Source organism: Dermacentor variabilis, chromosome 8 (assembly GCF_050947875.1).
Source record: "Dermacentor variabilis isolate Ectoservices chromosome 8, ASM5094787v1, whole genome shotgun sequence".
Taxonomy (NCBI): domain Eukaryota; kingdom Metazoa; phylum Arthropoda; class Arachnida; order Ixodida; family Ixodidae; genus Dermacentor; species Dermacentor variabilis.
Window position 1 is genome coordinate 47819487 of NC_134575.1, and position 26349 is coordinate 47845835.

A 26349-nucleotide genomic window follows, 5' to 3' on the forward strand; every position below is an offset into this window, starting at 1 on the left:
ATTGTGAACTTTTCTTTTAAACTACATTGGTAAGCCCACAGTCCAGATTTCGTAATGTCTGCGGTATCCACTCAAAGCCGCCTTTATTCATTTGTAAATTTCTCTCTCGTGATCAGGGTCCCCTGTGATCAACTAAACGAGATAAACGCACTCCTCTTCATACTCCATACGCTTACTGGCGATCCTGAATTCCTATTCTCTTGTCAGGCTATTGAACGCTTTCTTTGTCTTCTGAATACTAATCTTCAACCCCACTCTTACACTATTTGGTTAATGTCCTCAATCATTTGTGGCGATTCGTCCCCAGTGTGGCTTAACAGGACAATGTCCTCTGTAAACCGAAGGTTGCTGAGATATTCGCCGTTGATCCTTACTCCTAAGCCTTCGCAATTGAATAGCTTGAAGTATTCTTCGAAGCACGCAGTGAATAGCGTTGGAGAGATTGCGCCTCTTTGCATGACCCTTTCTTGATAGGCGAATTCCTACTTTTCTTGTGGAATCTTTGTGGATATTTCCAAACATATTCAGGTATGCGTTCTGTACTCATTTATTCCGAACTGCAGGTTTGACTGCTGGTTTCTCAACTAAATGAAATGCCTTTTCATATTCTATGAAAACCACATAAAGGAATGTACTCCGCCGATTTCTCGACTGCCTGAATAATGAGGTGGATGTTTTCCACTGTAGAGAATCCCTTCCTGAAGCCATCCTGTCCTCTTCGTTGATCGAAGTCAAGTGCAGCCCTTACTATATTGAAAATTACCTCGATGAATATTTTTCCTATACTGAAAGCAAACTAATGTGCCTATAATTCTTCAATTCCTTAACCTCTGCCTATTTACAGATCACCCTAATGTTAGCGTTCTTTCAGATCTCTGGTACATTTGAAGTCGTGATACATTGCGTATAAAGGGCCGCAAGCTTTTCAAACACAATATCTGCTGCATCTTTGATTAAATCCACTGGTATTCTATCTTCTCCTGCCGCTTTTCCTCGTTTCATGTGTTCTAAGGCCCTTCTAACTTCACCGTTAGCTATTGAAGGAGCCTATGTATTCCGTTGATTACTACTCCGAATGAAGTTAGCGTGGCTGCTCTGGAGACTGTACAGGTTAGCATAGAATTCTGCTGCTTTTACTATATAATGGAAAAACGAATGCGCCACTTCGTGCTTTGTAGCGGCACCAACGCTGTTCCGGGAAAACTGCGCGCTATAAAAATAGACATACAAATGCAGAATGCCGCGCTCCAAACCGTTTCTATAGCAAACATGCGAAAGGACTTCTCGAGAAGAAGTAAAACAAGCGAAACAGCAAGCAGCAGCCATCAACTCATTGCCAGAAAAGTCCACGGCAGCTGCGTCGGCGTTGGTATATGGTACTGACGAGATTGCACCATGAGAACAAACTTTCCTGACTTGCACTGTTGTGTGCAGACTGTTGTCGCCGGCATTGTTTGACAGTGCAGCCAGCAAGACGAAGACCGAACTGAGCGGCAGCACGCAAACACAGATCGCCGGTTTTGCTCATTTAAGCTTGACGCTGCCGTCGTACGCGATGACACGGGCTTGGCCTCTTCCTCGGCCAAATAAATCACGGCGATTGACCTCAAAAGCGTCGCAGGCGCACCTACTCACGCGTGCTGTGGGACATGCTTGACAGTGCTGTCGGATGGGCAGCTTATGATCAACTGCCAAGGTTGTCCAGCCAGCCCCGCGTCTTTGAGCACATGTTGACGCAGTGCTTGTGTGTCTTTCTATGGCGAGCACTTTTCGCCGTTTAGTAAATGTGATCGCTCAGTACGGGACGCGCCCGCGTCTATCGGAAGTTTCGCGAATGTTATCGATAGTTCTATCCGCTGACTCTTGTCACCTAACATTGTGTAATCTGACTGTATGCGCGACGCAAATTGTGTAGTACTTTCTGGAAGACACGCGGGCACCAGCGATTACTCTGGAACCTTCCATGACTCATGTATATAAGCCGGCGCGCTTGATCTGCTGATCAGACTTTTGACGATCCCCGACTGTGTTCGCCGCTATAGTCGCGCTTTGAGTATAGCCTGTTTCTCTGGGCATGAGCTCGCCCAATTATGTGTTAGTTTCGCCATTAACAGTTTTGCTACTGTGTTCTTGATCAGCACTACCAGGTGATAATGTGTGGCTGCGCCGGTGGCGTCCTGAAATGCGCCCGACACATCGTGGAAGCAAGCAGCGTGTTTTGCCTGTTTGTCCTTGAACATTCGAGCGCAGACACATATGGGGTCGAATCCGCGTAGCAGCACATCTTTCCAAGACTGATTTGCAGTTCCGCGAAGAACTCAGCAACTGCGGCGCGCACTTCCATCCGCTGCGGCGCTATGCGCTCCTTCAGCTTGCACGTCACTGATATAAAGCACGACTTGTCCGTATGAACCTCGCTCCGTGTGCGGGATTCTAGGGTTCACTATAGGGCAGGCAGTGGCTGTTCGTCACCGTGCCGGCAGTTGTCCGCTCATTCGTATGTAATGTAATGTGTCGCTAATCTACTCGTGCTGCTTTAGTATCGAGGCTCTGCAGCATTTGGCGAGTAGTCCCAGAGGACCCGGCGCGCAGAAACGCTTCCATGCGTGCACTGCCTCGTAGATCTCGCGCTGGTGGTTACTGGTGCGTCGCACAGAGACTCGAACATCGCACCGCTGTGTGTGTGGACCTCGTGAACTGGTACGGTTGCGCTACTGCCCTTCAACACCTAGGGCCGCCTTAAGGCACGGCTTCACTTGAGCAAATAAGCGCGCGCAAAGCCGCACGCTTAAAAACGCGCGCCGCGAAACACGCTTTCGCGGCAAGAATTCTCTAGAGCAGCCAGCTTGGGCTCGTTGGTTTTCCATCCGGGTTTCAACGGCGCAAAACGTAGACGCGGGACACGAGGTGAGAAGACGACACCATAAGCGCTGCCGAAATAAGCGTGTCGCTTTGCGCGCGCTTATTTCCGCAAGTGAGGACGCGCCTTTTCAAGGCCCGGGGCGCATATTCCCGTCGCACGCTACCGGATGCACAACCATGGCGCAGCCTCGTCGGTGCATGATCCAGGAAGCCACACATCCGCGCTGTGAGAAGTAGCGTTCGTAAGAACGAGAGACGAAACCGGGGCGACATTGTGCAAACCAACCGGTATGGACACAAAAGTGTATTCGTGGGGTTTCCCCCGTTTTGTTTAAATCTAACCGAGCAGTATGCACGTGTAATACGACGTTTTGAGGAGTTTAAGTGCGACTACTTAAAAAACTGTTCTGGAAAGTTCGCGCTATGTGTTTGTCTAACGTATCTTTCTGCCTCCCTGTTGCTCTACCTGTGCTACAACAAAGTGCAAAGTTGGTACAGCTTCGCGACATTAGTGGCGCCAATGATTTAGTTCAGAGCTGCAGCACAGAAGGCCAACACAAAGCGTGACGAGTAGCCTCGCGTTGATCTGTGGCTTCAATTCTGAACGAAAAATGGCCCAGATCCGGCGCGACGTAATCGATGTAATCGGTGCAGTGCACAAACAAAAATTGCCTGAGAAAAATTTTGCGTGACCGTTGTGGTGGATAAACGTACCCATTGCGCGAGATTGCACAGTGCATAATACAAAAACGAAAACAAAAAAAAATTCCACCCATCGCCGTCAATTACGAAGCATTTAACTTACCGCTGCACTAAAGCTTAGCTGCACGTATTTTCCAAGGCGTTTGTTCAATCTGCATATTTTTTTCCCGCAGCATTATGGATAATTCCCCCCTGCCCTGTTATCACTTCTTTTACACAGTGGCGACCTTTGTATTCCTGGCGCTGGGAATCTTGGCTTCTTAGAAGTGTTACACTCCGTTCGTGTGGCGAAGTACTCGCGCGTCCCAGCCTCTGAGTGCCAAATTACCGGCGACTCGACCGCTCATTTGCTTGCAGAGATGCTGATGGTAAGAATTCCAATTGGCGTCATCATTCCCTGGCGCCGTTTACGGACCGTTGCATCGTAATGAGCCGAAAGCTTACATTGCCGCTAAGCCCCGTGGCGTTTGAGCAAAGTAGGCAGCGATCAAATAAAGCGCCACTCCGTGTTACAGCCGATGGAGCCAGCTCCCTACGCAGCGTCATGACTTGTTTTTTGTTGTTTTCCTTTTATAAGGTCATAAAAGCGTGTCCTCTCACAAGGGTGAAAATTTGCTCGATTATGGCGGTCGCCTTGGACGCACAATTTCGTTAGGAGACGTGCGGCTCTATGGGGATTATATCCTTTAATTGATTGATTACGCTACAAGATAAGAATCAGCTTATATTAAGATATTGCAATTTTGGGTCGCATCGCTTATGTCCCGCTTATTGTCTCGGCTGATGTGCTAGTGCGCGCAGCAAAAGCTGATGCGCTCGAAGTAGGAGGATTAATCTCTCAGACGACGAATTGGGACGCGTTTGTAATCCTTTAAGCACTGGGCGTATTTTTTTTTTTCAGCTTCGCGCAATCAAGTTTGGGGAATGAAAGTGTCGTCGGCTTTGCGGTTACCATATTATTTTGGGTGTTGAGCCCTGTTATTTATGTCGTGCCGTGGTAAACTCGAAGCGCTGTTGTTGCTCGGGCGACCACCAAAGAAATCGCAACTCCGACTGAGCCATTGTCCCCAGGGTGTCAATTCGAACCGCAACTGAACTCAACCGAAAGCCGGAGCCAAACGGCCATTTCATCTGAACCCGAAACTGAATGGAAACGTTGTTTTCCCGCTATGTTCGAGCGAAATGTTAAACGGAACTTTTTTGGGAGAAACTGTTCCGAACTGGTTCTACAAACTCTTCAGAAGGCACAGAAGACACGTGACGGGAGAAACGCTGGACAACACAAAGGTTCCCGTAATCAGCGGACAACGTGCGACTAAAATGACTCATCCTCGAACGTATGCTCTATTTCGGAATTTCTAAACAGTATATTCCCATAGGGAAGACTAACACCGAGCTTTACCGAGATCCAGTTAGCTTTTTTTATCATCGTCATCATCAGCTTATTTTATGTCCACTGCAGGACGAAGGCCTCACCCTGCGATCTTCAATTACCCCTGTCCTGCGCTAACCGATCCCAACTTGCACCCGCGAATTTCCTAAATTGATCGCCCCACCTAGTCTTCTGCCTTCCTCAACTTCGCTTCCCTTCTCTTGGTATCCATTGTGTAATCCTAATGGCAAACGGTTATCCAATCTGCGCATTACATCACCTGCCCAGTTCAATTTTTTTCTTTTGATGTCAATTAAAATATCGTCTATACTCGCTTGCTCTCTGATCCAAACCGCTCTCTTTCTGTCTCTCAAGGTTATGCCTAGCATTCTTCGTTCGTATGTCAGCCCCGGTAAAATGCACTGATTGTACACTTTCCTTTTCAATGATAATTGTAAGCTTCCAGTCTGGAGTTGACAATGTCAGCCCTATGCGATTGAACCCATTTTTGTTCTTATATGGATGTCCTTATGGTAAACTTATTGTCTTAGTTGTAGTTAGTCCTTGTTAGGCTGATGTATTTACCGTTCAAGTGTGCGTGGCATATTCCTTAGGCACGTAATAGGGAAATGTTTTAGTTTTTCTATGTGAGACGCATTGAGTGTTGATGAAATCATTTGATGTAGATGAAGAAGGTATGTTTCATGATGCATGCAGGCATAAAAGACTCAACCGTTCAGGCCTGATTCGATGGGGATAGAGCTATTTAACGTTACCAATGGTCTCTTCTGTAATGTCAGTCGATTTCTCGTATTATTATCCTGTCGCGTGCTTTACTTGGCGATATTGTAAAATATATCTGCTTGTCTTTCCTGGGCATATCTTCGGTTGAAACCCTGATTCCCAAGGAGAACTACCCAACCTATGTTATGTAGCTTACCTCGTTTACACAGGAATGTACATTGACATTGTCGTTCAGGCTTTCTTCCAGCTGACTTTTCATCTTGTAAAAAAATATGCGAGTGGCAGGAATTGTAACAATGTTAATGGGATCCTGGTTCCTTATTTTTCTGCAACCACAGTAAAGTCTCTTTCTTGAGCCATCAAGAAATATTTTGGCAAAGTAGAGGTTCATAAGCCACCATATCTGCTTTAAGAACAAGCTAGTACTTGTGACATATGGAGGTGTTAGGAACCCCCATTGCAAAAATACAGTAAATAGAGCGACCACACGCTTGGTACTTTTCGTGCGTCCTCCGGAACACTTCACAAAAGATTTATCTTCACTAACAATTGCTTTTAAAAGTTTTCGCCGGTGGTCTACCTTGGTTTTTTCATACAGACATCAGCGGCGTCACTGAAAACTCGGTCGATGCGCACGTCAAAGAGAAAGGTGGAGTTGTGACGTAAGCATACACTTTGCACAAAAGACAGCGTTAACTCTATGCCGGAATGCTAGAGTCCATGAGGCGCAGCGCTTTGTTGTATTCCAATAAAACTGAGGTAAAGTCCCCCAATGACCCCTGAGAAACCGGGACCCATATTCACACAAATACCATGTGCTAGTTTCGTTCTTAAGAACAGAACTCCAGCCAACCTTCATGATGGTTGTGCTATTACTGACGGTAATAGGCCAATTGCAAGAAGCACTTACGAACGCGAAGCTTTGCTAGTTCTTGGGCAAATGGACCGCAGATACGTGCGTTATAAAAAACATTTTTTTAGTGCGAGCAGGAATGCTTTGTGTTACGTAAGGTTTCTGCAATTAGCACAAGTATTTGGAGTGACCCTATGCTAATGGTAGAGGTTTGCAAAATGAGCAAAAAAAGAAAACACGTAACCAATAAGTAGCTGGGATTTTCAGTTGGAATGCCACATGGCCGCAAAATATTGACACGTGTACTTATCTTTATCGGGCGACCACGTTTCGCCGCTTAACAACTGTAATCGCACAGCGAGGGACGCGCCTGCATGTATCCGACGTTTCTGGAAAGTTATCGATTCTTCTATCCGCTGTCTGTTGTCGCCGAACCTTATCTGATTTCATCACCTGACGCGAATGGTGTAGAACTTTGTGAAAGGCACGCGCGTCCGAACGATTAATCTGGAACATTCGACGACTGCTCTATAAAAGCCAACGCGCTTGACCCGCTGATCAGATTTACGATGATCGCCGACTGTGTTCGCCGCTCTCGTTGTGCTTTAAGTGTAGCCTGTTTTGTGGGCACAGGTTCGCCCAATAAAAGCTAGTTTTTGCGTTTCACATTATTGCTACTGTGTTCTTTGACGTCACGACCACGTGACAATATTATATCTCCATGAATTATACAGGAAACTACAAAATGGCACAAAACTCCGAAACATGGCACGTGAGTTAATTCGAAAGAAAAGAAACAAGAAGACGTGACGGCATCTAAGTTATAGCCCTTCTAAACAATGGAACGTGCATGGCTCAGTCCTTAGAACTTGGTGGTAGGTTGTACAGAACAGAACATCCTTTCAAATTTTTTTTTTGAGGCTAACGCTTTTCAAGCATGTTTGTGTGTTTGCTAAATTTTCTTATATAACACGTAGTTCCGTGCTGGTTACTCAGCCTCAACGAGTGAGGATGACGCGGGAGATAAGGCAGCTTATGCACGCAACAAACTGCTATGCCCCGTCGCCTCCAAAAACAATTCACAGCCGGCCTGCGTGCCTCCGAGCACAGTGTATTAAATTTCTTGCGTAATGTTAAAAGACCAGAAGTGCATCGGTTCACGTGACGTAAGGGTTTAGAAATAAGCTAGCTTTCCCTCAAGTAAGTTCGCGGGTGAGGCTCAAAATCGTTGCTTTGTCAAACTTTTCTTCAGGCTAATTCAGAAACTGTTGGGAACTAGTAATAATCGGATCGGATTGGTTCGAACCTTCATGTTCTTGTGCTCCGGAGCTCAACCTGAACCCGAGCCAAACCCAAAAAACTTTTCGGTTCAGTTCAACCATCTGGCTGCGACTTCGTCTTGCAATCCCACGTTCGATTCTCGATGAGCTAGCTGTCATCGAAGTGAGGTAAAGGGTTGGAAAACAAAGGGGTCACCTATTGAGATTCGGTAAGCTGGATTCAGTAAGGTAGAAAAGAATACTTTTCTCTATGTTGAAACATGTGCCGAGCCTTGCGAAACATGTCGCGTCCGTAAAGGACTTCGACAAGAGAAACTTCGCATTTTTCGGGCATCGTATATATAAGTATCGGGACGGCCTAACCGTTAGAACAAAGTTTTCTCAGCGTGATAGGCGACACGGGTATGGATTGTGGGCATACGGCCAGAGTGTGAAGAGGTAAATCAGGAACACGTCTTCGGCGCTGCAGAGGTTCGCATAAGGATACTCACCACCGCGCGTAACAGCAACAGGTAGCATGAGCATTCAAGTGAGGCCGATACCGATGGGCTCGTGTCGAAAGAGACGACAAGCAGCGAAGTCGGGAAAACCCGAACGCGTCATGATGAAACGAAAGGCGAATTCTGCTAACGGGTTGCTCGGCGAATGCGGGTGGTTATTTTTCTTGACATTGAACGATGAAAATAACCGCTTTCAGGACTGCAGCTTCAACTGCGATCTTCATTCCATACGCAGGCCTGTCTCGTGATAATTACCTACCCGAACTTCCGTTTGGCAGCTGTGTTCAAATGAATGTGTAGAAAAACAAGTGACCACCATTTATTCGTGTATGCGTGTACACGTTCGTTCTCTCGCTGATTGGACAAAGTGAAGACAAATGCATACATGCGCACACACACGCGAGAGAAAGATATATATATATATATATATATATATATATATATATATATATATATATATATATATATATATGTATATATATATGAAGAGACTCAATAGAGAGAGAGAGAAAGACAGAGGTAGAAAAATGTAAAGCTAGAACTGGGAAAGGGCTAATAGTACGTGTTCAAGAGGTGCGCTGAAGTGCAGTGGCACACAACTTCTGTCTCCTCATTACGTAGTGGCGTCTCACGTCAACACGTCACGAATGAAAGGCGATTCTGCAACCTCGAGGAGGGAAAAAAATACGTCGTAAAAACAGCCAAAATAGAGGAGTTGATTGAAAACTAAACGTTCGCTGCTGGAGCGGGGAATTGAAAGACCGCCCGCGGCGCCGCTTGCCTGGATTCGATGCTCCTCGTAAAATCCCTCACCGCTTACGTCATCAAGGGAGCAGCGTCTCCTTACGGGTGGGTGGCTTCCGTGACCCCGGATGCAGGCTGCTCGTAAAACGAGCTCGCCTTCCAAGAGAGGCGCTCGCTAGACATTTGCTTGCTCTCGTAAGGATTTATTTATTTATTTATTTTAGTACACTGAATTGAATGGAATTTATTGACAAATAACAGTTTACAAATATGGAATTGCAGTGATGCATCTGAATCTCTAGCCTGAGGCTAGTTGCGATTCGTTCAAGTATAATTATCAATGAGAGCATGTCACATATCAACAGAATAACGATACAAACAAAAAAAAGTTTACTAACGTTATAACGCTTTGAAAAGCTTTTAAAGCACAATTCTTACGCTGCAATACTATTTCGCACGTTTCCTGCGTTTATAAAGGTAAGTTTCAAGTTATTAACACACGTATTGTTACAGTTGTAGAAGCAACACATTCATGTATGTACAAAGATACGGGACACCATACACTTCAATTCTGTGAAACGCAATTTGCTGAGGATCTACTGCGCCCGACGAGCTTCTGTGCGGCGTGGTTCCGGGCGCGCCCTGGAGGCGCTGCTTTGCCTTCACGCAGGAAGGAAAAGGTTCAGAGAGAGCGTTATGTCACGCAGCCCGGCCTCGGCGAGCGAACGCTCCGTGAAGCCAGCGCTTTGTTCAGTGGCAGTCGAACACGTGACATGTCGCGTCGAGATCACGGAGCAAGAATCGAGATTGGCCGAGACGTTTCGTTGCGCCTCCTTTGGGTACTTCTTCTAACTGGGCAGTGCGCTCGGTCTCCCTGGCGTCTTTCGCGGGCTGTCGTCCCGCCTTCAGAAGGTGTTCTTCTTTTACTTGAGCAGCGTCAATATTGACCAGTGCACAGTATGGCGTGGTGCTGTGTGGTGTGGTGGGGGTGTGCCGTTGGGAACGTGCGGTACACCCATTTTACGACTGTGACTTCAGTATCACCTCCAACCAATCTACTTTGTCGGTTGACATTTCATGCTTACATTTACTCTTCATCTCCATCTACGTTTATGAAAGTACATCTACTCATTACAGTTGGTTTTTTTAACTCAAATGTGTCCACGAATTACGGTTTACGCAAACGTCCCGCAGTGAATGTTGCCAGCGTTTTGGAAAGCTTTCCACTAGCCTCTTAGCCCAAATAATGTGGCCGCACAGATTATGGTTCCACATTTTACAGCGACGACCAGATTTTGCTGATTTCACGTTCCAGATTTTACTGCGCGAGAGACCACCGTTGCCATCATCGACGACACCTAACTAATTTTTCTCTTCGTCGTCCGACCAGCTCACCATCCCCAGTTATGCCATTGCCACGGCATAAAGGAAAATTATTCTCGACGGCCACTTCCATCCGGATTTGAGTCAACGTGGCACAAGCAATGGTCATTTGTGAGTCGAGCGCGCAAACCTCGAAACTATCGCACAATTTTTCTTTACTTTATTGCACGAAAATGGAAGTTGCGTGAATGGAACATTGTTTACATTGCAGTTAGGCGCACACACGCACGAAAAACAAACCTACACATGCCACGAAGTCCAATCAAAGCTCATACACATTGGGCAAACAAAGGCAATGGAGCGTCCACAACTGAGAATGCGCCGAGAGTAGGGCTGTTGGGGAGAAAACGACGTTGAAAGCTTCGACAACTTCAATGGCAACATCGAGGAGTTAGATCACAGTAATCAAAGGCGCCCATTGTCCTATGTCAGTAGTACGGTAAATGTGCGGAGGAAATAAAAAAGAAAGAAACATCGTTCAAATCTTGCAGGCATAGCTAGCACTGAGTCATTTCGCTCGCGATTCCAGTTGCACTAAGAGTTCTTGTGTCGGTGTCTATTTGAAGATGGCCGGCGCGGGACCTTGAGAGCGAGTCACCGAGCCTTTAAACTGCCTCCTCGCCCGCGTCCAACATGTTGGTTTAGGCAAAAACTGAATATTTAAAAACGCAATGAGGTAAAAAAATTTTAAGGTCACCGTCAATGCCAAGTTCCTCGGGCAGGTAGGTGGTAGGTCGTTGTCTTAATGGATGACCAAATGACAACAACGAAATGTGGTTGTTTGGCATAAAAGGAAATATTACAGACGCAGATTATATCAATCAATAAAAAAAAATATTTGCATGCGTCTTTAGCCAAAACAACTGCGAACAAAAGGATGTAGAAAGTTATTCATTTTAATAAATAAATATAGCCTACTTGGACACGTTGAATCTGAGAGCTAATGCCTGACAATGTATACGCACTTCTAATTCAACAACATGGATTACTATTCCATACAGAAAGGAAGTTATGTGCGACAGAATAATAATAATATTTGGGGTTTTACGTGCCAAAACCACTTTCTGATTATGAGGCACGCCGTAGTGGACAACTCCGGAAATTTTGACCACCTGAGGTTCTTTAACGTGCACCTAAATCTAAGTACACGGGTGTTTTCGCATTTCGCCCCCATCGAAATGCGGCCGCCGTGGCCGGGATTCGATCCCGCGACCTCGTGCTCAGCAGCCCAAATCTGCGACAGAATAAGAAACAGAAAAGGTAAAAGCTTATCTAATTCACGCTATTCTTACTGTGCCATCACGCAACTATACTTATCTTTCAAATGGTATAATATTTCTTTTAATTTTACTGTAAATTATAAACGTTTATAAAACCCTTTGTGCCTTTCCCGTGATCAAACACGCATGAAACAGCTTCGTTCTTGTCCATTTCCCCGAAGTGGACGAACGCAATTATTTCACGAAGCAGGAAACCACCGCAACCAAACAAACAAACAAAGAAACAAACAAGATACTGGCATTCACTGTATAATAATGCTGCTGCCACAGTAGAGCCGAAGGAATCGCAGAAATCTGGGGTATCTTTTTTATTAGTTCCCCTCTTTCGCGGCCCAAAGGCATCTTTAAGGAGGGAACACTAATACGGTGCATAAAAATCAGGTAACTACAGATAAGTTATAGAGAAAGCAACATAATATATAGTTACAACATTTACACCAATTACAATGTCGAGGTTAACTTCCGTCTCATCCAGTTATACACTTCCGGGATCTCCTAATGGTCGCTGATGAACAGAAGCGACGGCTTACATTTGTTCACCCCTGTCCCCTGTCTTGGCTGTGGGACCGCTCTATTTCACTCCTCCCTTTAATTACGACGACAGGACTCGTATAGATAACTGAGGACAAAAGACAAGCCATGTCAAGCAGCCAAGAGAGGTGCTGACGCCAGGTCGTGTTCATACCGAGCCGACAAGCAAGAGAGAGAGGTGGGGGGGGGGGAGGGGGCATGGCGAGGCTTGGGCGAGGTTCCCCAAATAGAACCGGTCCTCGCGCGTAGTGCACCTCCCCCCCCCCCCATCCTCGTCGAAACAATGGATTCGTTCAAGCGCACACGCGCTGTAAGGAAAAAAAAATATGAAAGTAGCAGACGCTCGTTTTATCGTCTGGTCCAGTCTTTCAATCCCTACTCCGCTTAGCGACACAACGGGTAATAATAAAAACAAGAGTAGTGCTTGCTCGTTTGACGCCTTTTTCAAGGGCCTCACTCGGACGGTGGGCATTACGCTGCGAGCGGCCCCTGGCGGCAGAGATCGTTCCCAGCCGGGAGCGATGGCGAGGCGTACTCTCGGTTGCGATGTTGACGCGTGCATTCGTAAGCGGCATTCATTAACGCTTGCGCACAGTGTCTGTGTCAAAAGGACCAAGTGTTCATCGCTTTCGGCGTCCTGAATTGCTTTCCTTTTTTCTTTTTTTCCCCGAGAATACATAACCAAAGCAAAGCTGCCTGCCCGGTTCTCTCGCGTGTGCCAGGGAGCTATGTTACGATAATAAAATCATACGAATATTTGTTTTTTTTCACGTTAATATAAATTTAGGCGAGTGATGTCATCAGCGTGAACTTAGTAGACGTGTGGAGTAGAATGCCGGCCCTACGACGAGAAGAGTCATGGACAATATACCATTTGGCTTGAATTCTAGCTGCGTAAGATTAGAGGCTATGGCGTTGCCCTCTTTGAGTTCGAGGTCGTGGGTTGGATACCGGCCATGGTTTGCTGCACGTTTAATGGGGGAGAAATGCACGAATAGTCGCGAGTGCTTTGATCAAGGTGCGCATTAAAGAACCGCGGGCGGTCAAAATCATTCCACAGTGGTACACTACGGCCTGTCCCTTAACCATATCGTCATTCTGGCGCACAAAATCCTAAGTATTTCTCTTTTTTTATTATTGAGCAGCACGCCGAAGCTATATAATTAAAACGTAGACTTGACCATGACAATAAAATGTGTGTAGTAGGGGAAAGAGGGAGGGGGGGGGGGGGAGTGATTGCGTCTCCTGAACGTTATTCCTATTGTAGATTCCTTTCTTATGTTTACTTATCCAGGGGAGGGGGAATGCTCTGGCAGGGGTCTCCCGTGTTGATATATGAAGTTTGAAGTGAACCTTTTCTTCCTTTGTTACAGAACGAGGAAACAAGAGCTGAAGGTCGTATGATGTGACAGGGGCTCTTGCTCCTAAGCGAGTTCGGCTTACATGATAATTCAATGCAGGAAAAAAGCAAATAAAGCGCAAGAACGAGGGAGTACGATATAATGCTTTTTTTAGACCTGCCCCCCCACTCCTCCCTTTCCTTCCGATAGCCAGCTCATTTCTCACCCTTATCGCCTGCGGGCTGATTTTCACAAAGTGGGCGAGAAATGTAAACTTAATCCTCAACGATCTATCACATCTCTCAAACCATTTGCCGTACGTTCCCGTGGGCTTACTTATTTATTGATTTATTGCAGGCCATGACTGCGATTTTTTTCCTTACTTCCTTCCATTACTCTGCTGCATTCATTTCAACTGCAGGTCGGCCGCGACCTTTGCGTGATAAGTTCAGACCGGTGTCTATCCGTGGATCGCAGCCCCAAAGTGTTTGCTTGTACCCTGATTGTAATAAGGATTCTGTTTTAAAATTCATTCTGGGAAGAGAAAAGGAAAAACTAAATAAGAAAAGCTAAACAAGAAAACTACAAGGTGCTATAAACGCAAAGCAGCAAACTGGCACGCAAGCTGGCACAGGTTGATGGCCCGAAAGTCCCTCGAGGTTTTGAGCTAGCTGAAACGACCACGACTTATGCATTTGCAGGTGTCAGCTGTTTCGAGACAGTGACCTCATTAGCTTTCGTTTCTGGCCTTGTAGTATTCTGTGCAGTAGCGGTATCGTGTTACCAGAGTGTGAGTGCATTACCTTGACGTACTATAGTTACGCTCTAAAGAAACGGCAATGAGTCTCCATAAGTGCAACATTTTCTCTCTTCCGCAAAAAGTAGAAGCGCTGAATAGGCCGACAAAAAAATTGATTCATGCACAACACACACGCTGGACTCTAGGGGAAAGGAAACTTTCGTAAAGCTGTTCTTCCATAGAAATCGTCACAATCTACAATATTTTCTTTATTATTTACCTTATTCAACGTTTAATCGCACGCAATGGTTATGATTCAGTCTCTACACCATTCACAATAGTTACACAGAAATGTAAACACCAGTTCTATCTGAACGTACTGCTGACGTTGAACGTAACGTCAGCAGTACGCAACGTACTGCCTGACGTTGAAGAAGATGCGTCAGGTGAGCCGAGATATTGCATGGTGCTTGTCGAGTTAAGAATGGCGATGAGAAGCGTATGCAGAGACGAGTATCACAGGTATTCAGCAACAGTTAGATATCAGTTACAGTTCAGAGCAAAAGTTTGGGGACCAGAGATGCCACTAAAAACTTTTTTTTCTTCGCAGTCTAGGCAAAAAAGGTTAAAATCAAGTGGTAGGGCCTAGGTGCGTCTGTTTGTCCAGCGTCGTGCATTAAAGCGTTTTTGCATTACACAGCCGTGCTAGAAATTTTGTTGTTGTCAATGCCGTGGTCTCTAGAAATTCGCTCTCGACGGTGCTACCCGTTGTGTCACAGTGGAACCCACCCATTATGGGCGATTGGCCAATAATGGGCACCTGCCCAGGAACGAGTGGGAGTTGGGTTGCCCGAATATTGGAAATTCAGTGTGCAGTCGTTGAATACCATGCGTTTTTCCATTAGGTGGTCTGAAGTGTAGAGAATGGAAACATTCACTTTAAGATCTACGCACTTAGCAATAACTTCATTGATTGGAGAGTAAGAGGCACTACTGTTGACAGCCGTTTGGACATTCACCGCTCATTGCCCTTGGGGAAGCCAAGGTGAGCATAAACAGGAAGGACGACAATAGCGATAAGATCCTCGTGGGAAGAAGAAAGAGAAGAGGAAGAATGAGGAGGAGAGGAAGTAAAGAACTTGACAGCGAAGCCCCGGTGCGTGACTCACCGCAGGATAATATATATATATATATATATATATATATATATATATATATATATATATATATATATATATATATATTATGTATATATATATGTGTGTGTGTGTGTGTGTGTGTGTGTGTGTGTGTGTGTGTGTGTGTGTGTGCGTGCGTGCGTGCGTGCGTGCGTGTGCGTGCGTGCGCGTCGCGCACTGAACCTATGGGAGGGTGAAGTGATTCTCATCAGTAGGTATTTCATTTCCTATTATCATTCCTGGTCCTTCAATATAACACGACACCTCCGATTTAGCCCTTTTGTAAATCCGGAAGATATTCGCTACTGACAATGAATGAGTGAATATCTTTGGTCGTAGATTCGTATTTTTATTTCTAATCCTGTTGGAACTACCCATTTGTGGAAATAGGGAATATATAACAGTAAATAATATAATTTCTGTGTACAAAGTTACATTTTATCACAGTAATACGAGCAATACTACGACATTACAACTCGCGAATCGAAGTTACCATGAGAGGAGGTCATAAGAAGCCAACAAACACGGACACCAAGGACAACAAACGGGAAATTACCTGTGCGTAATAAATGAAATAAAGAAAGTGCCTTTAGTGTTTCTGTATTTCATTTATTAAGCACAAGTAAATTCCCCTATGTAGTCCTTGCTGTCAGTTTTTGTTGGCTTCTTACAATATGACAAATACAAATCGGGCCCCTCGCTTAACCCCCGTTCTGCTGATTCATGAGAGGAGGTACAATTTTTCGCGAGGTCGTTAGAAGCAGCAAGAATGAAGTTCAGGCAAAATTGTGCACTGCGGATCATTCCCATGCTGGAATAAAACATTGTCGGCATGTGCAGGGACACTAGGACCACGTTAATTCTCTGCTACTTCTGATAGAGTTTCCTAGAATAGAGGTAGTGGGTGAGCGATAAGCTCGCGACTAACGCAGTTTCTATGAAAATACGCTGTATTCCCAGCATTCTGCTTTATGAGTTCAAGAAAACGTCATCATGCGATTGATTCAAGTTTTTGCAGTTCCCTATCAACTCCATACCTTTCTATTTATTCTATACTGCATACCGATAGCGTAATGTACGAGACTGAGCTGTGTGCATTGTGGAATATTTACAGTAAACGACGAAATGTAGTCTAGTTCAACAGAGTGCCATAACGTGATTCCGCCTTAGGCTAGACACATCACATGAACTGCAGCATAAGTGTGCCTGTTGATTTCCATATATATGTCGTCCTCCCGTTGGAAAATTCGGTACGATAAGCGATGAGTACCCCCTAATGCAAAGCTGTGTTTCCTCTTCGTCTGTGAACGAACAGGCCGATTAACAATACATTGCCTACCTGTTGGTCCCTGTTAGTGCCTCATTAAATGAGACAAAGTAAGCCCTTAGGGCGAGAATCCAAATAGCGCGTTGTGTGTGTGTCTGTGTGTGTGCGTGTGTGCGGTTGCGTATGCGTGTGTCAATGTAAACACAAAGCATTACCTAAAATCTAAAGTAAAAGCCTCCCTCTGGTGTTACGTGCTAAACGGCACATTTTCGAGGATTTGAAAGTTCTGCCTGCGTCTTACAGGATTAATTATTGCGAGTTAGCGTACGCGAAAGCAGCAGTAGCAACATTGTTGGGGCGTTGCTGGTGTTGTGACTATAGTCGCGTACAGCTTTAGAAAAAAGAGCATTTACTCCTCCAAGGCGGATGCACACAAGCCTCCACCAATGGGCGCGCACTCTCGACTGACGTGATGAGCCGGGCCGCCGGTGACCCCGCCGATGGAGAAGATGGCCGCCCGGGCTTCGAACTGGGTGGAATCGCGTCAGTCGTGTCTGTGTGCGCTTCGGAAGAGTGGATTCCCAAACTCTTCGTGGTGGTCTTCCAAGCCGCAAATGTCGTGAGCTTACGATGCACCATTCGTGCTGCATGCGTTTATTCTGAGCCGTGATCCAGTGACAAAAGATTGCAAAGAGCAGCGCCCTACGCTTTGTCTGAAAACAGGATCTCGCGGCGGCACACCGCTACAAACAAACACCCTGCATCTTTGTTCCATGGTATTTTTAAATACTCGCTAAATAGCAACTGATTCCTTTTAAGCTCGGAAAACAAGTAGTAAATGTGTCGTGTACATGAAAACCAACGCGAAAGCCATGCAGAGCTGCTCCTTCTTCTTTTGTCCCTTGCATTGAAGCTAAAAAGCAGACCACGCGCAGCGTTGTGAAAGGCATAGGGTTATTTTTCTCTCGTGACCCGACGTGCTGTAGCATTCAAATCACGAGGGTCCTGCCAAACCAGTCATCAAAATACGAAAGTTTTCGTTTATGCCCAGAATTACGCATTTTGGAAGCGCGGTTTTTTGACCGGGACTATTTTAGTCGCGGAGGCAATCGCCTCTCGCGCTTCGGTCATCTGGGCGGGAACTCTGCTTTTTTCTAAAGTTGTACTCGACTATAGAGTGGGTTTAGCATGGCAGGCGGTGCGGCAACCGGTCCACATGTGTGGGTGACCAAAGTCCATGTCGCACTATCCGCCCATTGCTTGTATTTATACATTGTAATGGCATTACGAGTACTGGTGACAACTAGGATGTTCACGCAGAGTCGCCGTTTTCTTTTTTGACACATAGATGCAACAAAAAATTGGAGGACGCTTAAGCTTCGCCTTCAAGAGTGGAACGCGACAGCGTTCCCGTCGACCCGCCAAGGGGTGGAAGACAATGGGCTACGGCGCAGCGACTACGCGCCCCGCATCGGACGCGGTGAGCGTCGAGCAACGCAGCGTTCGGCGCGACAACGAAATGTGCGCCTGAGCAAGCGACGCACGCCTGAGCCTTAGAAACAGCTCGTTTCTAAGGCAACACCGCGTTCACTAGAGGCGCTTTTGTACCGCTTTGAAGCATCGAACTCGTGGCTCAGTGGTAACGTCTCCGTCTCACACTCCGGAGACCCTGGTTCGATTCCCACCCAGCCCGTCTTGGAAGTTGCTTTTTATTTATGAAGTGCCTGCCTTGATTTATCGCTCACGGCCAACGCCGCGGACGCCGACGCCGACACCGACACCGACGCCGACGACACCGGCTTTTCTGCGACACGAGCTCCTTAACGCTATCGCGTTAATATGAACCATATTGAATCAAAGTATGTGCCACAACCCAACCAGCCATTCTGATTGAGGGTCAAGAGTCGGAAAGCTAGCTTTGCCACAACAAGGGTATGCTAGCAGGGAAGCCTGAGTCTCAGTGGCGAAGGTCTAAGTATTGCAATTTTGTAGGTGTAATAAAAGTCGACATTATATGAATTCGCCTGTAAGTTTCCGCCATATTTAATTTGACGTGGAATTTTGCAAAGATGACAAAGCGGCTCGTTGGGACGACCGCTTGCTTCTAAATATGCAGCGCAACGCAAAAGCCGAGACTTAAACCTTATTTTCCTGTTATATTAACCGGAAGTCTAGCCATTAAACTCTCTGTCTATGGGACCTCCTTCTATATATGTTTCATAACTAAATGTAGTTATATTATATGCAGTAAATTTTAATTTGAAAGTTCATGCCTTTTTCGAAAAGATAGAGAAGGGGATATATGGAAGGCAGGGATATTAAACAGTCAAGAGCCTGGTTGGCTACCCTGTGTTGAGAGAAAGGAGAAGGGGAAGAGAGAGAGAGGTTATGGAGACGTGCACGGACAGTACTTGAGTCGAAGCCTCTCGTGCAAAAAGCACAAAAGTGCCTTCACTGCCTTCTGAGCCGATGATCGGTGAGAACGGTGCTCTAGTACGGTCTGTTCACACAGAGGACAATCATCTAGTTTCTTCTATGTGTTGCACAAGTATTGTCTTTGTGCTTGAAATTGAGGGCAGTGGCACCATAAACGGTAAATATTCTCTTCGCATCCGCAAACGTCACATGCAGGACTATCAGCCATTCCAATTAGTGCTGAATATGCTTTCGTGAAGGCAACTTCCAGCCACAACCCACACAGAAGAGACGCTTCGCGTCGGTGCAGTCCGTCCGCAGCTCTGAACTGCAGTCAGGGGTTTAGTCTGTGCAGTCTGGTGTGCCTTGTATGTGTGGCAATGCACTCTGCTAAGGAGAGCGTGTGTTCTAGAATGAGAAGTTGTCTCTCAGCGGTTTTCTTTGTTTGACTTTGAACTGTCTTATTTGCGTCAGCATTTCCAATGATACCGCAGGGACCTAGTAACCATTGAAAAGAGATATGCGCACGTACGCTACCACGCAAAGCTCCTGCCGCCATCATATCTAGGGACGCACGAGGCTTGTGTTCACTCTCCTTTGTTGATTATTTCATCTCTTAAACGTATTTTTCTGAGGGGTGTCAAAACGAAAGCTGTGACGTACGCCGTAGTGGAGTACTCAGGATTAATTTTACCACGTGGGGTTCTTTACCATGCATCCAATGCAAGGTACACTGGCTTTTTCTTTTTTTTGCATTTCGCCATTATCGAAATGTGGTCGCCACGGCAGCGATTCAATCCCGCGCCTTCGGGCTTAGCAGTGCAACGCCAAAACGCTATACCACCAGGGCGGGTATAATGGGGTAGCAAACCTGACGGCTCATATTGTTACTCGAAAGACGAGTCAGTCTGACGAGCAACTATTTACCGGGTTTATTTACAACAGCGGTTGCAGCGCTGACCGGTTAGATTCACAGCGCGAGCCCAGTTCGTTCTTCCTCCACTTTCCACGAGAAATTGTGCACACGCGCCTCACTGAAACAATCAAATACCACACGCGTGTAGCATAATCCCCCGGTGGAAGAAGCAACGTCCCGGAGCGTGTAAATGTCATCACTGGGAGGGTGATACTGCTTCAGTCGTGTAACGTGCACGATATCACTGGAATGGGAAGCAGATCGGGCGTCATGGGCGATCTCGTAGGTGACGGGAATCACGGCACGAAGCACTCGATATGGGCCTGTGTAACGAGACAGCAGTTTTTCTGACAGTCCAACCCGACGTGACGGAGACCATTGAAGCACCAAAGAACCAGGCGGGAAGTGCACGTCTTGGTGTCACCGGTCGTACAAACACCCCTGACATTCTTGAGATTTCAAAAGGCGGTCATGGGCTATTTACTTTGCGTGGGCAGAGCGGGGGATGGCGTCAAGTGTATATTCACTGGTCGGTGCCGCGTGAACAGGGAGGGTTGTGTCGAGGGGCAGGGCTCGTGCTCGGCATAACGGAAGGAAAAATGGGGAATAACCGACTATGTCGTGGGGCGAGGAATTGTAAGCAAATGTGACAAACGGTAGAGCGAGGTCCCAGTCAGTGTGGCCTGAAGAGGCATATTTCGAGAGCATGTCTGTGAGAGTGCGATTGAGACGCTCCGTGAGGCCATTTGTTTGCGGGTAGTATGACGTGGATAGCTTGAGCCTCGTGGCACAGGACTGCAGGATGTCCGCGATAACTTTTGATAGGAATGTCCAGCCCCAGTGTGTGAGAAGTTGTCGCGGAGCTCCACGTAATAAAATCACGTCGCATAAAAGAAACTCGGCGACATCTGTGGTGCAGCTTGTAGAAGGCGCTCGGGTGATGGCGTAGCCCGTAGCGTAATCCGTTGCCACAGCGATCCACTAGTTCCCAGAGGTAGAAAGAGGAAAAGGGAGAAGTTCAAACCAACCCGAAAAAATGGCTCCGCGGGAACGTCGAGTGGTTGAAGGTACCCAGCAGGGAGCGTCGATGGTGTCCTGCGTCACTGGAATTTCTCACACGCAGCTACGCATCTTCGAACGGAGCGAGCAAGCCCTGGCCAAAAGAAGCGCCTGTAGATCCGGTCGTAGGTGCGTGACACACTTTTGTGACCGGCAGTAGGAAGGTCATGAAGTTCGTTGAGAACAGCCGAGCGAAGGTGTTTAGGGCTGACAAGGAGTAATGCAGGGCCGTCAGGGTGAAGGTTGTGGCGGTAGAGTACGCCATCTTAAACTGTGAATAAGCGAAGGGAACTGCCGGCAAGTAACGATTCCATGGATCAAAGTGGGCCAAGACCGGTGCATTGTTGAGAATTGTGATAAGGCGTGAGAACGCGGCAGCCTGAGGGGAACCCCACGTAAAAGGAATGTGTTTCTTCAGACGTTCCGTGAGTGGTCGAGCGATTGGTGCGAAATTTTTCATAAACATTCGGAAATAGAAACAGAGCCCCACACAACTCCCGACGTCTCTGACAGGCTGAGGTACAGGAAAAGCCGTTACTGCGCGAAGCTTATCCGGGTCGCGTTGTACTATGGAAGCATCGACGAGATGGCCTAGCACTGTAATATGTCGGCGCCCGAAGTGGCACTTCGATGAGTTTATTTGGAGCCCAGCCTTGCGGAAGACGTCAAGGATAGCTGCGACGCGCTCAAGGTGCGTCTCAAATGTAGGAGAAAGCACAAGAACGTCGTGGAGGTAACAAAGGCAAGTTGACCATTTAAAACCTCGAAGCAGAGAGTCGATCATCCGGTCGTACGTGGCGGGGGTATACCATAAACCAAACGGCATAACCTTTAATTGGTAGAGGCCGTGGGGAGTGAGGAAATCGGTCTTTTCTTCGTCTTGCTCATCGACGGAAATCTGCCACTAATCAGATCAAAGGTCGATGAACGAAAAGTATTTGGCACCATGAAGACAATCAAGAGCGTCGTCGATTCGTGTTAAAGGGTAAACGTCCTTTATAGTATTTTGGTTGAGGTGGCGGTAATCAACGCAGAAACACCACATGCCATCTTTCTTTTTAACGAGCACGACCGGCGACGCCCAAGGACTCAACGAGGGCTCAACAATGCATCTGGCGAGCACCTTGTTTACTTATTACTGAATAACTTGCCGCTCTGCCGTGGACACGCGATATGGTCGGCGGTGAATGAGAACATCATCACCAGTGATTATCCGATGCTTAACGAGGGATGTCTGACGTCGCGGTAAGAAAGCAATATGTCGCGGTAGGAAAGCAAATGACGATGTAGGGCGGCTGCTTGGTCAGGAGTGAGGTCCAGCTCGACCGTGGGAAGTAATGGTCCGTCCAGATTCAAGGCACCCTGCGGGTAATCAGGAGGATCTTGAGATTCGTCGCCTGCAAAAGCAGTGACGTGGTCGTCTGTCACTGACAGGAGCGGGGCCACCGCTATTCCTTCAAGTAACACTTGCTTCGTCAATACAAAATTGATAATGGGAAGACATCCGATTAACGGCAAGAGCTACGAGGGAGAGTGTGGCACAGGGATGTCGCGTGCCAGGAGGACATCACGAATATGTGTGTCGACATAGTCGCCATTAGGCACGGTTGCCGCTGAGGCGAATTCGACGAAGGTTAGGGCTTTTGGAGGTAAGCGAACAAACGCTGTAATGCAGAGGGTATTCGCTTGTCGGGCGAACGTCTGAAAGAGGAAGCTCGAGGCACATCGTACTAGTGGAATAGTCAATGAGGGCAGAATGCGTCGTCAGAAAGTCGAGCCCAAAGATTAGGTCATGAGGGTAACTGGTCATCACGGTGGTCATCACGGTGGTCAGCGCGAGACCAGTTTATTCTTCCTCCTCTTCTCTCGAGTGATGGCGCCCACGCGCATCGTTCAAACAATTAAATACTATATGCGTGTAACAATATTGACTTTTCAGTCTTTAGGCCCGCTTTAACGTCTTTTTCCCTTTCGTTATCACAATTTTATGTCCAGTCGTACTTGGAACTTAAGAAATTTCCTGCCAAGGTATCTGAAAGTCGAAGCTTCCGTGAAGAACTGGTCCCCACGAAAGTTCCCATCATGGTAATATAAGAAAAGGGATTTAAGACGTGCTTTGTTTCACAATATAGGGACATAGAGAGCCGTGTTTAACGTGCACTCTAACACTGTGGCCGTAGTCTAAGGGGCTCCTTACGTTTCCATACCGTATTCTCTCTCTTGTTTGTGCTTCACCATAATTTATATCCCAGTGCAGTCTGTCTGACAAGTTACACAGGGTCATTAAAATTCCACATGCAACTGTAGTACTCTGCTGTATTGAGAACTTGGTGCAAAAATACACTTTCATGTTGAAAACATGAGTCGCACGATGTGTAAATTTTGATATCTCTGGCTCCCTTCCAACATGAAAAGATGTGCCAGAATGTGAATTTTGTAGAGCTTTCGTAGATTTGGCAAGAAATTGTTAGAAATATGCCGTTGAATATTCTTACAAATAAAATACCTAAGCGTGCGTATTCGTTTCTTTTTTATGCTGTTGATTAGTCAATTTGTTTATTGGGTTAAACGTGTTGTTGATAACCTAATTTGTCCGCGCACCTATGTGCGTCCGATCCAGCATTGTCTTGCACAGTCTGCAAACGAGTAACTATCTACGGGATTGCTGCGACTATGTAAGCCAGCCGACTACGTAAGTATGTGGTATGCATACCAAGTTTTGTTGTTGTTCTCTTTAGACTGCTCTAAACGCGCATCAGATTGGCTATATTGCAGACAAAATTTTCGACAATATACAACACACAAATGGTAATGGTGTATTGAGGTCTTATGCATGACACAGCTGGTGCAAACCAGTCGTTTGCTGAAGACAGCTGACAGATTCTTCCCCGGAACAACTATTCTCTTCTTCTTTTCTCTCCTAACTTTTACATCATGCTCATTGCTCGAGTTAAACATTTTGTTTCTCTTTTACTACGGACTTCAGTAAGTATTACGTCGGGTACCGTAGCGCATGCCCAAACCACCGCCTCGAGAGACACACCATGAGGTTCACTTGAAGTACAGAATAAACATTAAATGAAAACGACGGCTGTGTTGGATAATCTCTGTTTGAGAACTACAATTTTCTCTTCATCGCCTTTCGTATGTTACTCTTCTTTCCCCTTAGTGCTACATGCCTCACGGCCCGGAGTGCCACCGCAACCAACACCTCAGGGGGGCAAGGGATGGATGTGACCAACCACGCTCTTTTCGTCGATCACCTCAGTACAGTTGGTTGGGATGTGGCTTACTTGAACATGAAGGTTCTGCGTTCAATGCGCATGTAAGTGCCTTACTTTCGTTATCATTTTTTAACGTTTCACTTGGTCGGAACTATGACTAAATTATGATGATTATTACCAACGAGCGGCTAACATTTTCTGGAACGGCCTTAGTGCCATGAAGGAGCCATCGAGACGACATCTTTAGAAATAAAAACAAACATAGGCACAACCGAACATTCTGGCTGCATACGCATAGTATCACATTGGCACCCTTGAAAAACATTCGGCTTGTCATATCCGCAGTCTCTCGCGGAAATATCAAAGTTCACTGACGCCAATCAAAAGAGTAACACGGGGAATTTCTAGGGAAAACAAAGGTTGCGTGAGAGAAGTACAGTGTCCGATGACCCGAGGGAACAAACGCCGCAGGGGCAGCCGAAATGAACAATTGGTTCAAGCGCGGTGCCCTTTCGTTCCTGGCCTTGCCTGACGTCCTCCTTAGGGTGAGAGCCCGAAAGATAGGCCAAGAAAGAGACTGAAAGAATAAATAAAGCGTGTGGAACGCTGCCGTAGGTGAAAGCACTTAACGACGCCGCCTATTCGCCCAATTCGCTTCGCGCCGAATCAAAACAGACCGACCAAGCAAGTGCTGAAGTGTTCCAGGGTAGTGCTCCTGTACTTAACCTGTTTTCCTTGCCGCATCTCTCCGGCCTGTAATACGGAGACAAGAAGCACAGAAGTGGGGAGGAAGCGAACGAGAGATAGAAGACTTTTTTTGTGTGTGTGCTTGAAATGGCGCGAACACGCGAGCAGCCCATCGCCAGAGAGACCGCGCACATAAGAATAAGCGAGGATGCCGTTTCTGAGTAGAATGGCCGATAAGAAATAGCGAACGACAGACGGAGCGGGAAAGACGTGGTACTTTCGGGCACAACAGCGAAGACCGACTGCTTTCCTGGGAGTCACTCGAAATAAAAAAAAAACGAGACGAGTGCAACTGCTGAAAGAAGGAGCGATCGAAGTAAGAGGTTATGCTCTGCCAAACTTGCCTTCCGAGTGTTGAAGGAAGCGTTTGGTTGAGAGCCGAAAGGTGGTGGTCACATTTCGCTCTGTTATCGCAGTGCTTTAAGCTGCTCTTTGCGGGAGGACGGGTGCACAGAGAGTTTTTCTTTGTTTTTTTTTCCTGAACACAGGAAGAGAACTATTCATTGTTGGGGGCAGGAAATTAAACAAACAAGCAAACCAGAGGTAGGAACTAATTTTAAGGGAACGAAGTTAGGTTGTTGAAGCTGGAGGTTGCACCTTTCTTTTCAGTTTTTTTTTCATTTTTAAAGCGATTGAGGGGATCGTAGTTGTGAATGCTGGCATAATGTCTATCACAAATTTTAGAGGTAACATGGGGCAATTTTATTTAGTGTTGCTTCTCGAAATTTTTAAGAGAACCATGGCAATAGGTTTCACTACCGTATGGAAGCATAAAATAAATCGCAGGCGAAGTTTAGCACAGAGTTTACTGCGCAAAACTGAGTCGCGACGCGAGGATAATGAACGATCGTTATTTGGACATAACGTAGACAAGCTTTATTTATATTGTCTGTTTCTTGTGTGATGGTTTCTAAGACTCAGCCGAAAAAATACGTGAGCGCACTCTCAATGCTGTATTTAAGGCAAGAGCAGAGCAGAACAGAATCGTAACTATTGTAAATTAAAAGAGAATATTGTTTATTTTACAGAAAAAATAGAGGTTCAGTCAATGTTTCAGCACCTTCATTAATTGCTGTAGATATTTCCCAGTTTACTAACCGACGCCTGAGCAGGCATGAATTTGGACTGAAGACTTTAAGGCTTCGCGACGCTGCTGTGCAGCCTTGGAGGCTTCAGTCTTCAGCTTTAAGTCATGGAGCCCCTTCAACCACGC